Source organism: Balaenoptera physalus, assembly GCF_965194825.1.
Source record: "Balaenoptera physalus genome assembly, chromosome: 1".
In the NCBI taxonomy this organism is placed as follows: domain Eukaryota; kingdom Metazoa; phylum Chordata; class Mammalia; order Artiodactyla; family Balaenopteridae; genus Balaenoptera; species Balaenoptera physalus.
Window position 1 is genome coordinate 156,577,394 of NC_138882.1, and position 13,125 is coordinate 156,590,518.

The 13,125-nt window shown below is 39.5% G+C and overlaps 1 pseudogene across 1 annotated transcript in view; it reads right to left on the reverse strand.

The window, feature by feature from the left end:
* Positions 1–12,462, reverse strand: part of LOC309657436 (butyrophilin subfamily 1 member A1-like) — a 49,724-nt pseudogene extending 37,262 nt beyond the window's left edge. Inside the window, exons 1-2 of the transcript XR_014268805.1 lie at positions 12,425–12,462; positions 10,872–11,080 (exon numbers count right to left, since the gene is read on the reverse strand). The product of XR_014268805.1 is annotated as a butyrophilin subfamily 1 member A1-like (transcript). The remainder of the gene's footprint in view (positions 1–10,871; positions 11,081–12,424) is intronic.
* Positions 12,463–13,125: the final 663 nt, after the last annotated feature.

Genomic DNA, 13,125 nt, shown 5'->3' on the forward strand with positions numbered 1-13,125 from the left:
ACCTGGATCCTAATTCCCCTGTCATAGTAACTCAGCTTTCTGGGCCCAGTTTCTATAAACTTAAGGGTTTAGGCTATAGATTTTCCAAGGTCCTCGGCCTCTGGGAAACCAGAGTCCATCTTCAAAGTATTGAAAGTCAGAGAGCGTTTAGAGGCAAGATAAGATCTAATTCTTTTCTACAATTACACACAGCAATGACTATGTTTCCTCACATAATCATTATCCCTGTCTCACAGAGGAGGAAACCGAGGCAGGGAAAAGTCTTGATTTGCCCAGGGTCTCTGAGAAGACGGGGCAGGAGCAGAGGGGGGCACGGGGTGGGGGGGCGGGCAGGGAGAGTGCTCAGGCAGTGGCAGAGGGGCAGTGATGCAGGGCAATTAAGAACATGGTCTCTGGGACCAGGCCACCATGGGGTGAATCCTGATTCAGGCAAAAACATGTTCACACAGTTTTGAATTATTTGGGCTCGGAGTTGTTCCAATAGCAGCTAAAGGCACTGATTCGGGCAGGAGGGTCCTTCCTGTAGCTTCCCCAAAGTATTCTCAGATCCCTGGGCTAGTGGGGAAGTGACAGCACGGTAACCACAGAGCAGGGCTCTGACAGTGGGCAAGTCCTCCCAGCCTCGGTCTCCTATGCTTAGTGCTATATCAGTGAGCCGTCAGGTCCCTGTCAATTCTGACACGCTGTAAAACCTCTCACCCTCTGAGGTCCAAGAGCCCAGGGTGGTGATCCGTGCCGCCCTTCATGCTTGCGTGTGGCTGCCGTTCTCTGGAATCCTCTAAAGCAGTGGCTTCTGACCTCCAAATGCAGGTCTCTGCAGCAAGCTGCATCATAATTCCCTGTGGAGCTTTTTAAAAATGCATGTGCTTGGGTCCCACACCAAACCCACAGCGTCAGGATCCCGGGGCCAGGGCCTAGGCACCCATGTTGTTAGAACTCTCCCAGGTGATTCTGGTGCCACCAGCAGAACTGGTTGTGCAGCAGACTCACCTGCATTTCGGATGCACACCTGCCACCTGGCGCACTCGGAAGGTACTGCAGGGACCCACATGGCCTCACAGCCCATTGCAGAGAAGGCAGGACTCCAGAATTTCTCATCTGGGTAACCAGACAGAGATGGGCTTAACTACTCACTCTGACATCCTCCAGCAATGTAACCGGAGGTGTACTCAGGAAAGCTGGGCAGAAATCGTGTCAAATGTGGGGTCTTTCCAGAAATAGGCAAAAACATTCCCCTTCTTTCTCTTGTGAGTGGGGAGAGTGGTTTTGCTAAGTAAAGGTATGTTTCTTGGGGTGATGATGGAGATGGGGTCATGAGGGAGGAGACAGTGAAGATGTGGAGAAAAAGGAAATGCATATGTTTAGGTTCATTCAGACATTTTCTTTCAGCAGCGGAAGGGAACTTACCCAGTAATAGAGGGCAGATAACAATAATGGCTAATCATTGGATAGAGGAGGCCAGATACTGATACAGGGTTTGGCTTATACTGACACTTTGTTCTTCACAACAGCCCTATGGACTAGGTACTATTCCTGCTATGGTCTGAATGTTCGTGCCCTCCAAAATTCATATGTTGAAACCCTAACCCCCAAAGGTGATGGTGTTAGTAGGTGGGGACCTTGGGAAGTGATTTGGTCTAGAGGGCAGAGCCCTCATAAATGGGATTAGTGCCCTTATAAAATAGGCCAGAGAGGTCCCCAGTGCCTCCTGCCCTATGAAGATACAAAAAGGAGTCTGGACCTGGAAGAGGGCCCTCGCCCCACTATGCTGACACCCTAACCTCAGACGTCCAGCCTCCAAAACTGTGAGAAATAAATTTCTGTTGTTTATAAGCTTCTGGGGTGTGGTATTTTGTTATAGCAGCCCGAATGGACTAAGGCAATTACTATCTTCATTTGACATATCAGGAAACTAAAGCACAGAGAGGTTAAGTGACTTATCCAAGGCCACCCACCTATTTGATGCCTCTCACTCAGACATGAGCCCTGATCCAACATTTCATCTTCTTAAAATGAAATTTTTCCCATAATGTCCCCTTTCCTCATCCACCTCCATCCCAGCAGGTGAGCTGACCTGGTCTCAATAGGAGATGGATTGACAGAATATAGCCTGGGGAAATGTAAAAAACTCTGAACACAGGCAAAATGTTTAGGAAAGTATCATGAGTAAGAGCAAAGAAGCTGAGTAGAATGGGTTTTCCCTAGACTGGAGTGATACACATGAAATTACTCCCATCAGTTTCTCAGATCTGAAATTTCTACACTCTATATTTAAGCAAGTCAGCTGTGCCTCGGTTTACCTCATCTGCAAAGTAGAGGAAATAAAATGGTAACTATCTTGTAGGTTGTGAAGAACAAATATGGTAAGTACAACACTCAGCATAGTGCCTGTCTCAATATTTGGGAGCTATCGTTAGCTGATCAGATGTAGCCAGTTTACTGAGAAGACTTGATTCATAGGGGTATAAATAAAGATCAATTTATTTTCTCCATTCACTGCAGGTAGCTAGCTCTGTCCAGTCTCTCAGTCTCACCTCCTAAGGATTCCTCCAGGCAGATCCCATAGCTTTCCTATCAATGTCAGTTACTCAAAGTCCAGTCCAGTTCACAACTTCAATATCATATCCAAGTCTTCTCCCCCATTCAAAGGTTGCCAGACTTGTAACTCAAGTTCCAAGAGTGGTAAGGGGACTTGATCTTGTCTTTTACTCCTCCTCTTTTCTCTTCTCAGTCTCGTGTCTCTCACGTGGAGGGAAGAAGGGAGAATAAAAGGGATAGAGGAAGTCACCTTAAATAAATGGCTTCTTGACACTGATGGAAAGAAGTCCCTGCTCTCACATTGGCTTGATCTGTTTCTCTCTGTTGTTGATGGCCTCTGGCAATGTGTTGGTCTCCTATTAGATAAAGTGGGGTGTTTTTGGAGAGAGATGTTCATCTCTGTGCCATCACTTTCCATCACTGAGAACCCCAAGAGGTGGGTAGCCATGTCTCCCTTTGTCCTAGAAACAATCTTGCCCCTCAGTTCCTCTCCATCTGGATGCCACCTTACTTGGTCCATGGCCACCAGAGCTGCCACCTTCTCCTCTGTACTCTCATTGTAACGGAGCCCTGAGAGACGTGGAGGTTTTTTCTGCACTCTCCAAGGGCTGAAGGGAAGTTGGTGACGTGGATACAGAGCAGAGAATTTTCTTCTTCCCAGAAAAACTTCACAAGAGTACATACTCTGTCTTCAGAAGTGGGTCACTCTGACAAGCTTGCTGATATCAGAAATCTATGGTAAGAAGCAGATGCCAGGAGACTTCCACCTTTGCCCAAGATAGTTATTGGATTGGATTTACCCTCCTGCCTTAAACAAACAAAAAGAAACAGACAAAATATTTTTTTAAAAAACAACAGTTTTCAAGACACTTGACAACAAAGGACAGTGATCCTTGAGAGACAAGAAACAAATGAGTAAGCCTATGATCATCCCAGCTTGATACCTTGAGAGAGTTTCCAGGCTGTGGTGCAGGGAACAAAAATCTGAGTGAAAGAGATGAAGCTGAGAGTTGGGAGTACCAAGTGGGCTGGAGTCCACAGGACAGAGTAACAAAGAGGAAGAGCCATACAGAGGGAGAACCCCAAAGATCTGCAGAGGATCCCCCTCTGATATTCAGGAGGGTAGTGATCAATGAATTCATGTAAAGAAACATAGAGGCCAGGGAAAAAATAATCTGAAAAGATTAGAAAACAATGTCCAACACTCACTCAGGGCTGGAAATATTGCATCTTCCCCCAGCCAGACTGAAACGAATCATAATTCCTGAGTACTGGGTTTGAGTACTCAAGAAGGTTTTGCTCAGTAGTGGGGAATAATTCACCTTAGACTGCTGCAGATATACCAAACAAATCATAAAAGCAAGACCCAAGAAGAGCAAATTGTTTCCAAGTAACATCCCAGAACAAACTCAAAGAGATTTATAGGAACAAAAAAATCCACCTCCCAACAAGGTAAAAATCACTGTTTCCGGCATCTAAGCAAAGATTACCAGGCATGCAACGAAGCAGGAAAACACAGTCCCTAATAAGGAGAATAATCAATCTATCAAAGTAGTCTAAGAACTGAGACAGATTTTAAAACCAGCAGACTAAGATTTCAAAATAGTTGTTATAATTGTATTCTATGTATTGAAAAAGTTGAGATATGAAAGATATCAAAAAGACTCAAATAGAAATTCTAGATATGAAAACTACATCTTTGATGAAAAATACTCTGGATGGAATTTAGGGTATATTAAACACGGCAGAAGAAAAGATTAGTTAACTTGAAGACATAGCAGTTAAAAGAAAAAAGAGAGAGCAAACTAAACATAAAGTAAGAAGAAATAAAATAATAAAGTTCAATGTGGAGATCAGTAAAATAGAAAACACTAAAACAATTTTTAAAAAATCATTGAAACCAAAATCTGGTTCTTTGAGAAGATCAATAAGATTGGTTAATCTCTTACCCAGCTTGAACAGGAAAAAAGAAAGACAAAAATTATAAAATCAGGAATGCAAGAGGTAACATCACCACAGATTCCACAGATATTATTTTAAATAAGAGAATATTATGAATAACTTTATAGCTATAAATTTGACAATTCAGCTGAAATGGACCAATTCTTTAAAAGATATAAATTACCAAAACTTAGTCAAGAAAAAATAGATAACCTTAATAACTCTGTATCTATTAAAGAAATAGAATTTGTAGTTTAAAAACTCTCCCTTAAGGAAAACTCTAGGCCAGATGGCTTCACGGTGAATTCTACCAAACATTAAGAGAAGAAACAATACCAATTCTACACAAACTCTTCCAGAAAATTGAAGAGGAGGCCGTGCCTCCCAACTCATTATCTGATGCCAGCATTACTGTCATGCTGAAAACAGATAATGACATTAACAGAAAAGAAAACTGCAAACCAATATCTTTCAGAAACACAACTGAAAAATCCTAAACAAAATTTTAGCAAATCAAATCCAACAACATATAAAAAAGGTATAAACATATAAAAAAGATCATCATGGTCAAGTTGAATTTTTCCGAGTAATGCAGGGTGATTTCTGAATGTTAAACATTCAGAAATCATTGCAAATTCTGAAGATCTGTTGCACAGCAATGTGAATATAATTAACACTTTTAAATGGTTAATATGGTAAATTTTAAGTCATGTGTTTTTTTTATCACAAGTAAACATTTTTTAAAATCAATGCAATTCATCATATTAACAAACCAAAAAAGAAAACCACACGATCATCTTAATAGATGCTGGAAAATCATTTAACAAAATCCAACATCCTTATAAAATCCAACCAATCTGGATAAAGACCCTCAACAAACTAGGCATAGAAGGGAACTTCCTCAATCTGAAAAAAAAGTATCTACAAGAAAACTACACATAACAGTCTACTTAGTGGTAAAATTTTTTAAATTTCCCCTCTAATATCAGAAACAAGAAAAGCATTTCTGTTATCACCACTTTTTTTCAACATTGTGCAATACAATCTTTAAATAAAAAGAATAAAAGGAATCCAAATCAAAAAGGAAAAATAAAATTGCTCTTATTCCCAGGCAAAATGAGTGTCTATATAGAAAATCTAATGGCATGTGCAGAAAATCAACTATAACTAATAAGTATGTTTAGCAAGATTGCAGGATATAAGATGAAAATAAAGAAATCACTTGTGTTTCTATGTGCTACCAACAAACTATCAGAAATAAAAATTTTAAAACATTTACAAAAGTATCAAAAATACTACATAATTCAAGGTAAATCTGACAAAAGATATGAAAGAACTGTACACTTAAAACTCCCAAACATCACTGAGAGAAAGTAAAGATGACCTAAATAAATGAAGATATACCCTGCTGGTGGGTTAGAAGACTCACCATAGTTAAAATGTCAATTATTTCCAAATTGATATATAGATTCATGAGATCCCAATCAAAATCCTGAAACTTTTTGCATAAATTGACAAGTTGATTCTAAAATTCATGTGGAAATGCAAAGGACATAGAATAACCAAAACAACTTTGAAAAAGAACAATGTTGGTGAGATAACTTTACCTGATTTCAAGACTTACTATAAAGTTACAGTAATCAAAAGGATGGCATTGGAATCCAGATAGGCATTCAGGTCAATGGAACAGAGTAAGGAGTCCAGAAATAGATCCAAACATATACTGACAACTGATTTTTTGACGAAGACGTAAAGGCAATTCAGTGGAAAAAGAACAGTCTTTTCATAAATGTTGGAACAATTGGATATGCATAAGCAAAAAACAAGAAAAGAGGGGGGATTCAGTCCATAACTCACACCACATATAAAAATTTAACTCAAAATGCATCATAGACTTAAATGTAGATCATAAAGCTATAATATTTTGAGGAGAAAGTCTTTGTGACTTTAGGATAAGCAAAGTTTTTTAGATTCAACATCAAAGTACAACCCATAAAAGAAAATTTTAATAAGTTAGACCTTTTCAAAATTTAAAACTTCTGCTATACAGCCAGAGGCATCTGCTTACAGGGGGAAAAACAAAGTCCTTTTTCCTGTCAAAAAGCTTCCTAGTCAGGTATTAGCAATTAACATGAGAAAAACAATAGGGACTAATAAATATACACAAAATGTTCTACTACATTAAGGAATCAAAGAAATAAAAACAAAAAATTATCATTTTCAGCTATTAAATAGGCAATGATATTTTAAAATAATATTGTGGGTCAGTGAGGATACATTTTTTAAAAAATAGGCAATAGCTTTTGAAAGTTCTTTTTTTTTTTTTAAACATCTTTATTGGAGTATAATTGCTTTACAATGGTGTGTTAGTTTCTGCTTTATAACAAAGTGAATCAGTTATACATATACATATGTCCCCATATCTCTTCCCTCTTGCATCTCCCTCCCTCCCACCCTCCCTATCCCACCCCTCTAGGTGGTCACAAAGCACCGAGCTGATCTCCCTGTGCTATGCGGCTGCTTCCCACTACCTGTTTTACGTTTGGTAGTGTATATATGTCCATGCCACTCTCTCACTTTGTCCCAGCTTACCCTTCCCCCTCCCCGTATCCTCAAGTCCATTCTCTAGTAGGTCTGTGTCTTTATTCCCGTGAAAGTTCTCAAAATGTTTAAAATGCTTACACTGAAATAAGTCCAGTTAAAAGAAATGATCTTATGTGTAATCAGATACATGCACAAAGATTTATATTCAAAGATACTCAGTATTGTTTCCCAGGTGAAATTTTAGAAACAACCTCAATGACTGATAACAACAGCTTGGTTAATTATACTTTTGGCACACTTAAAGGTGATTAATATTATGCCAGATATACAATTACATAGAAAAGGATAAAATACATAGAAATAAATTTAACCAGGGAAGTGAAAGATCTGCACAGTGAAAACTATAAGACGGTGATGAAAGAAATTGAAGAAGACACAAATAAATGTAAAGATATTGCATATTCACTGATTAGAAAAATTAATATTGTTAAAATGTCCATACTACCCAAAGTGATCTACAGATTCAATGTAATCCCTTTCAAACTTCCAATAGCATTTTTTACAGAAATAGAAAAAACAATCTTAAAATATCTTTGGAACCAGATTAGCCAAAATGTCTTTCCAGATTAGCCAAAGCGATCTGGAAAAAAAAAAAAGAACAAAACTGGAGGCATCACATGTCATGATTTCAAACTACATTACAAAACTATAGTAATCAAAACAGTATGGTAATTGTAAACCAACCATATTTCAATTAAAAAAAGAAACAGCATGGTACTAACATAAAAACAGACATATAGGTCAAGGAATAGAATGGCGAACCCAGAAATAAACCCAAGCAAATATGGTCAATTAATTTATAACAAAGAGCCAAGCATATACAATGGTGAAGACAGTCTCTTCAATAAATGATGTTGGGAAAACTGGACAGCCACAGGCAAAAGAATGAACTGGACCTCTACCTTACACCATACATAAAAACCAACTAAAAATGGATTAAAGACTTACATTTAATACCTGAAACTGTAAAACTCCTAAAAGAAAACATAGGGAATAAGCTCTGTGACATCAGTCTTTGCAATGATTTTTTGGATTTGACACGAAAAAACAAAGACAATAAAAGCAAAAACGACCAACATCAAACTAAAAAACTTCTGCACAGTGAAAGAAACCATCAACAAAATGAAAAGGCAACCTATCAAATCAGAGAAAACATTTCCAAATCATATGTCTAATAAGGGGTTAATATCCAAAAAAAACCCAAAACTATATATATATATATATATATATATATATATATGTATATATATATATATATATATATATATATATATACATATATATATATAAACTCACACAACTAAATAACCAAAAAAACAAACAACTGGATTAAAAAATGGGCAGAGGAACTGAACCAACATTTTCCCAAAGAAGACATCCAAACTGCCAACAAGTACATAAAAAGATGCTCAACATCACTCATCATCAGGGAAATGCAAATCAAGACCAGAATCATAGCACCTCACTTCTCTTCTATTTGATGGCTGTCATCAAAAGACAAGAAATAAATATTGGTGAGGATGTGGTGAAAAGGGAACCCCAGTGCACTGTTAGTGGGGCTGTAAATTGGTGCAGCCACTATGGAAAACAGCATGGAGGTTCCTCAAGAAACTAAAACTGAACTACCATATGACCCAGCAATCCCACTTCTGGGTATATGTCCAAAGGAAATGAAAACAGGATATGGAAGAGAGATCTGCTCTCCCATATTTATTGCAGCATATTCTTAACATGGAAACAAGTGTCCATCAATGGATGAATAGATAAAAACAATGACACACACACACACACGCACACACACACACACACGGAATATTATTCAGCCACGAGAAAGAAGGAAACCCTACCACCTGAGACAACATGGATGGACCCTGAAGGCATTATGCTAAGTAAAATAAGCCAGGCAGAAAAGACAAATACTGTATGGAATCACTTACATGAGGAATCTAAATAAAAAGTCCAACTCACAGGAAAAAAAAAACCCAAAAAACTTCTGCACTTTAAAAGACACTCTTAAGGGAATGAAAAGACCAGCTAAGACTAATTGAAAATATATGTAGAGTGTACTTTGATAAAGGACTTGTATCCAAAATCTATAAAGAATTCTCCCAACTCAGTAAAAAGAAAATAAGCAACACAATTAAAAAATGGACAAAATATTTGAAAAGACATTTCACCAAATAAGATATATCACTGGCAAAAAAACACACAAACAAACATGAAAAGGTGATCATCATCATTAGTAACTTTAAAACCACAATATGATACCACTACACATGTATGAAAATGACTATAATTTAAAGACTGATCATGCTGAGTGCTGGAAAGGAGGCAGAGGAACTGGAACTCTCATACACTGCTGGTGGGGATGGAAAATGGTACGACCACTTCGGGAAACAATTTGGTGGTTTCTTAAACGGTACAGCTACCATACGATCTAACCATTCCACTGAAGATGTATGAAAGCATGCCTACACAAGACTCGTACATGAATGGACATAGCAGCTTTATTTGTAACAGCCCCAAACTGGAAAGAACCCAAAGTTCCATAGACTGGGGAATGGATAAGTAAATTGTTGTATATACATACAATGGAATGCTGTTTAGCAACAAAAAAGAATGAGCTAGTGATACACACAACAACGTGGGTGAATCTCAAGATATTTATGCTGAGTGAAAGAAGCCAGACGAAAAGAGTACATACTGTATGATTCCACTTATGTAAAGCTCTAGCAAATGCAAATGAGTTCTGTAGTAACAGAAAGCAGTTTGATGGTTGTTTGATGGAAACTTGGTGTGGAATGGGATGAGGGGAGTAATTTACAAAGGGGCAAACTTTTACAGAGGAAAATTGGGGATGATGGCTCTACTCACTACTTTCTTTATAGTGGTGGTTTCATGAGTGTATACATATGTCAACACTTATGAAATTGTACAGTTTAAATATGTGCAGTAGGTCAATTACACCTCAATAAAACTCTTTTTAATAAGAAGCAAGCAGGACTTCCCTGGTGGCGCAGTGTTTAAGAATCCGCCTGCCAATGCAGGGGACACAGGTTCGAGTCCTGGTCCTGAAAGATCCCACATGCCTTGGAGCAACTAAGCCTGTGCACCACAACTACTGAGCCTGTGTGCCACAACTACTGAAGCCCTCGTGCCTAGAGCCTGCACTCTGCAACAAGAGAAGCCACTGCAATGAGAAGCCCGTGCACCGCAACGAAGGGTAGCCCCCACTCGCCGCAACTAGGGAAAGCCTGTACGCAGCAACGAAGACCCAACACAGCCAAAAAAATAAATAAATAAATTTTTAAAAAATAAAATAAAAAGAAGCAAGTAAAAAAAAAAAACCTAATTAATTAATTATTTATTTTTATAAAGAAGCAAGTATCAATCTCTGGTTTATGCATACCCTCAAATTCCAGCGGACAGAGGTCAAGTTCTTCCTAGAACTTTCTCTCATGTTCTGCTGTGCTCTCATAGCAGGAACTGGAAGTAGCTGCAGATTCAGCACTTTAGCGAGCATCCAACCAGGGAGTTAACTCCCAGTCCCCTCTTCCTGTACACACTCCCAGTCTCTAGGGGTCTCTCTCTTGGAACCTCCTCCATCACTGAGATTAAGTTAGGGGAGAGCGGAGGGGAGGGAGTATCCCTTCCATGAACACTGCACTTCCCATGACGATTATGACAAATTTCCCTTTCTTTCCTGACCTATCTTCTTGTGCAGGCTTGGGGGGTGGAGTGCTGCAAAGCTGCAGGGAAGCTTGGGTTTGGCTGGGATGTTTATTTACCTGGGAAGGATGTATCTGATCCCAGTTGATAGCAGCTGCAGGGCAATCTCTTGCTCAGATAAAAAAAAAAAAAAAAAGAAGTCCAGAGGAGAAGCTGGTTGGAGGGAGCCTTACTGTTTGTCCCAGGCTGTTGGGGAAGGAGGGGGCTTCTAAATGAAGAGAGGGTAGGGGCAGCTGTGGCCCCAGAAAGCTTCAGGCTGCGTATTGAGCTAAGTCAACAAGTCTTTAATGACGGCTCTCTTGGGGGGATTAAGACTTCGGTCAGCCAGATCTTGAAGCCAGCAGTTTCATGTCTTCCCCCACATTCTTCCTCCCTCTGTCTTTCCTCCTTTCAGCTCTTGGCATTGCTGAGTAGAGAGAAGAGACAACTCTTTCATGTCTAATGTTTTTCCACTATGTGTTCTTTTTGGCACACAGTTTTTTAGCCTTGAGTTAAGACAATTTAAGTATCAAATCATGGACAGGTATACCTCTGGGATACTGAGGATTTGGTTCCAGACCACAGCAATAAAGCGAGTCACACAAATATTTCGGTTTCCCAGTGCATATAAAAGTTATATTACATTATATTGTGGTCCATTAAGTCTGCAATGGCATGATGTCTAAAAAGCAAAAGCACGTATTTTAATTTTAAAAACTTTATTATTTAAAAATGCTAACCATCATCTAGCCTTCAGAGAGTCATAGTAGTAACATCAGAGATCACTGATCACAGATCACTGTAACAAATATAACAATAATGAAAACGCTTGAAATATTGCAAAAATTATCAAAATGTGATGCAAAGAATGAAGAGAGCAAATGTTATTGGAAAAATGGCACTGATAGACTTGCTCGACACAGGGTTGCCATAAACCTTCAAATTGTAAAAAAAGCAATATCTGCGAAGCTCAATAAAACAAAGTGCAATAGTACAAGGTATGCCTCCACATGTCATGTCAATCCAGCTAGGTTTTAATGATGCCCGCTGTATGCTGAGGTCTGTTCTGAATGAGAAGGAAGCATGAGGAGAAAAATCATTGCAGGGATTCCATAGAGAACTCTAGACAGTTTTCTCTCTGAGCTAGAGTCTAGAGTCTATCCACTCTCCATGCCCACAGACTGACCTCTCACTTCTCACCTGACCTGAAATTCTCTGCCTCTTTCTTTGAGGCTCTTGAGCAGGCCTTGCAAGGATGCCTGAGACCCTGGCTGCCAGGCAGACTGTGGTTAATGTGGAACTTTACATGCAGATCTGCCAGGAAGCATTTCTCTGGGCTCCCAAATCTGCCCAAATGGGCCACATCAGTCACTACTGAGATTTCCTTCTGAGGAAGTGAGGATAACGGCCTAGTTAGCTATGACAACCTCCTGAGGACTTTCCTCTGCCAACTGGGTTCCCCAGGAGGGGAGATGGTCATTAAACTCCCACCTCTGCTGTGCCCTTCCTTTATAAACAAGATCCCATTCTTCAAGTGGAGACCATTGGCAAGAAAATGGGGAGAGGGGCCAAGAGAGGGATGTACAAAGGGAGACAAGCTTACATTGAACCTTAGAGCTATTAGGAAAGTCACCTTGCCAACTGCATAGCAAGGACCCTAAGGCCCGTCATGGGAGCGTCCGAGGCTGCACAGATAGAGAGGCAGGCCTGAAACTAGGATCGAATGTCCCCCTGCTCGGTCAAGGGCCGTTTTTTGCAGTCATTTTCATTTTCAAAACAAATTTCTGAGTAACAGAAACTTCTCAGAATCCTGCTTTTTAGTAACCCTGGATATTGAAATTTCTTCTTGAAAACTTCTTCCTTCTCCTGTCAGAGAGCTGAGTTTTGTGATGAGGATGAAATTTCATTTTCTGGAATGGGGTACCTCAGAATTTTCTTCTGAGTGGACAAAGGAGGGATCTCTTCTCAGAATGTAGGTAAAGATAGAGCAGGAGAGGGAAGCAGCTGCATAGCACAGGGAGATCAGCTCAGTGCTTTGTGACCACCTAGAGGGGTGGGATAGGGAAGATGGGAGGGAGACACAAGAGGGAGGAGATATGGTGGGGATATATGTATATGTATAGCTGATTCACTTTGCTATACAGCAGAAACTAAAACACCATTGTAAAGCAATTATACTCCAATAAAGATGTTAAAAAAAAAGATAGAGCAGGAGAAACCCTCACAGCAACCCCTGGGAGGTGAATTCTGTTACCTCCATGTTGTACATTAGCAGAGGACCAAAGAGTTAAAGCAGTTTGCCTAAGTCAGTATTGAATCCATGGTTGATCAACC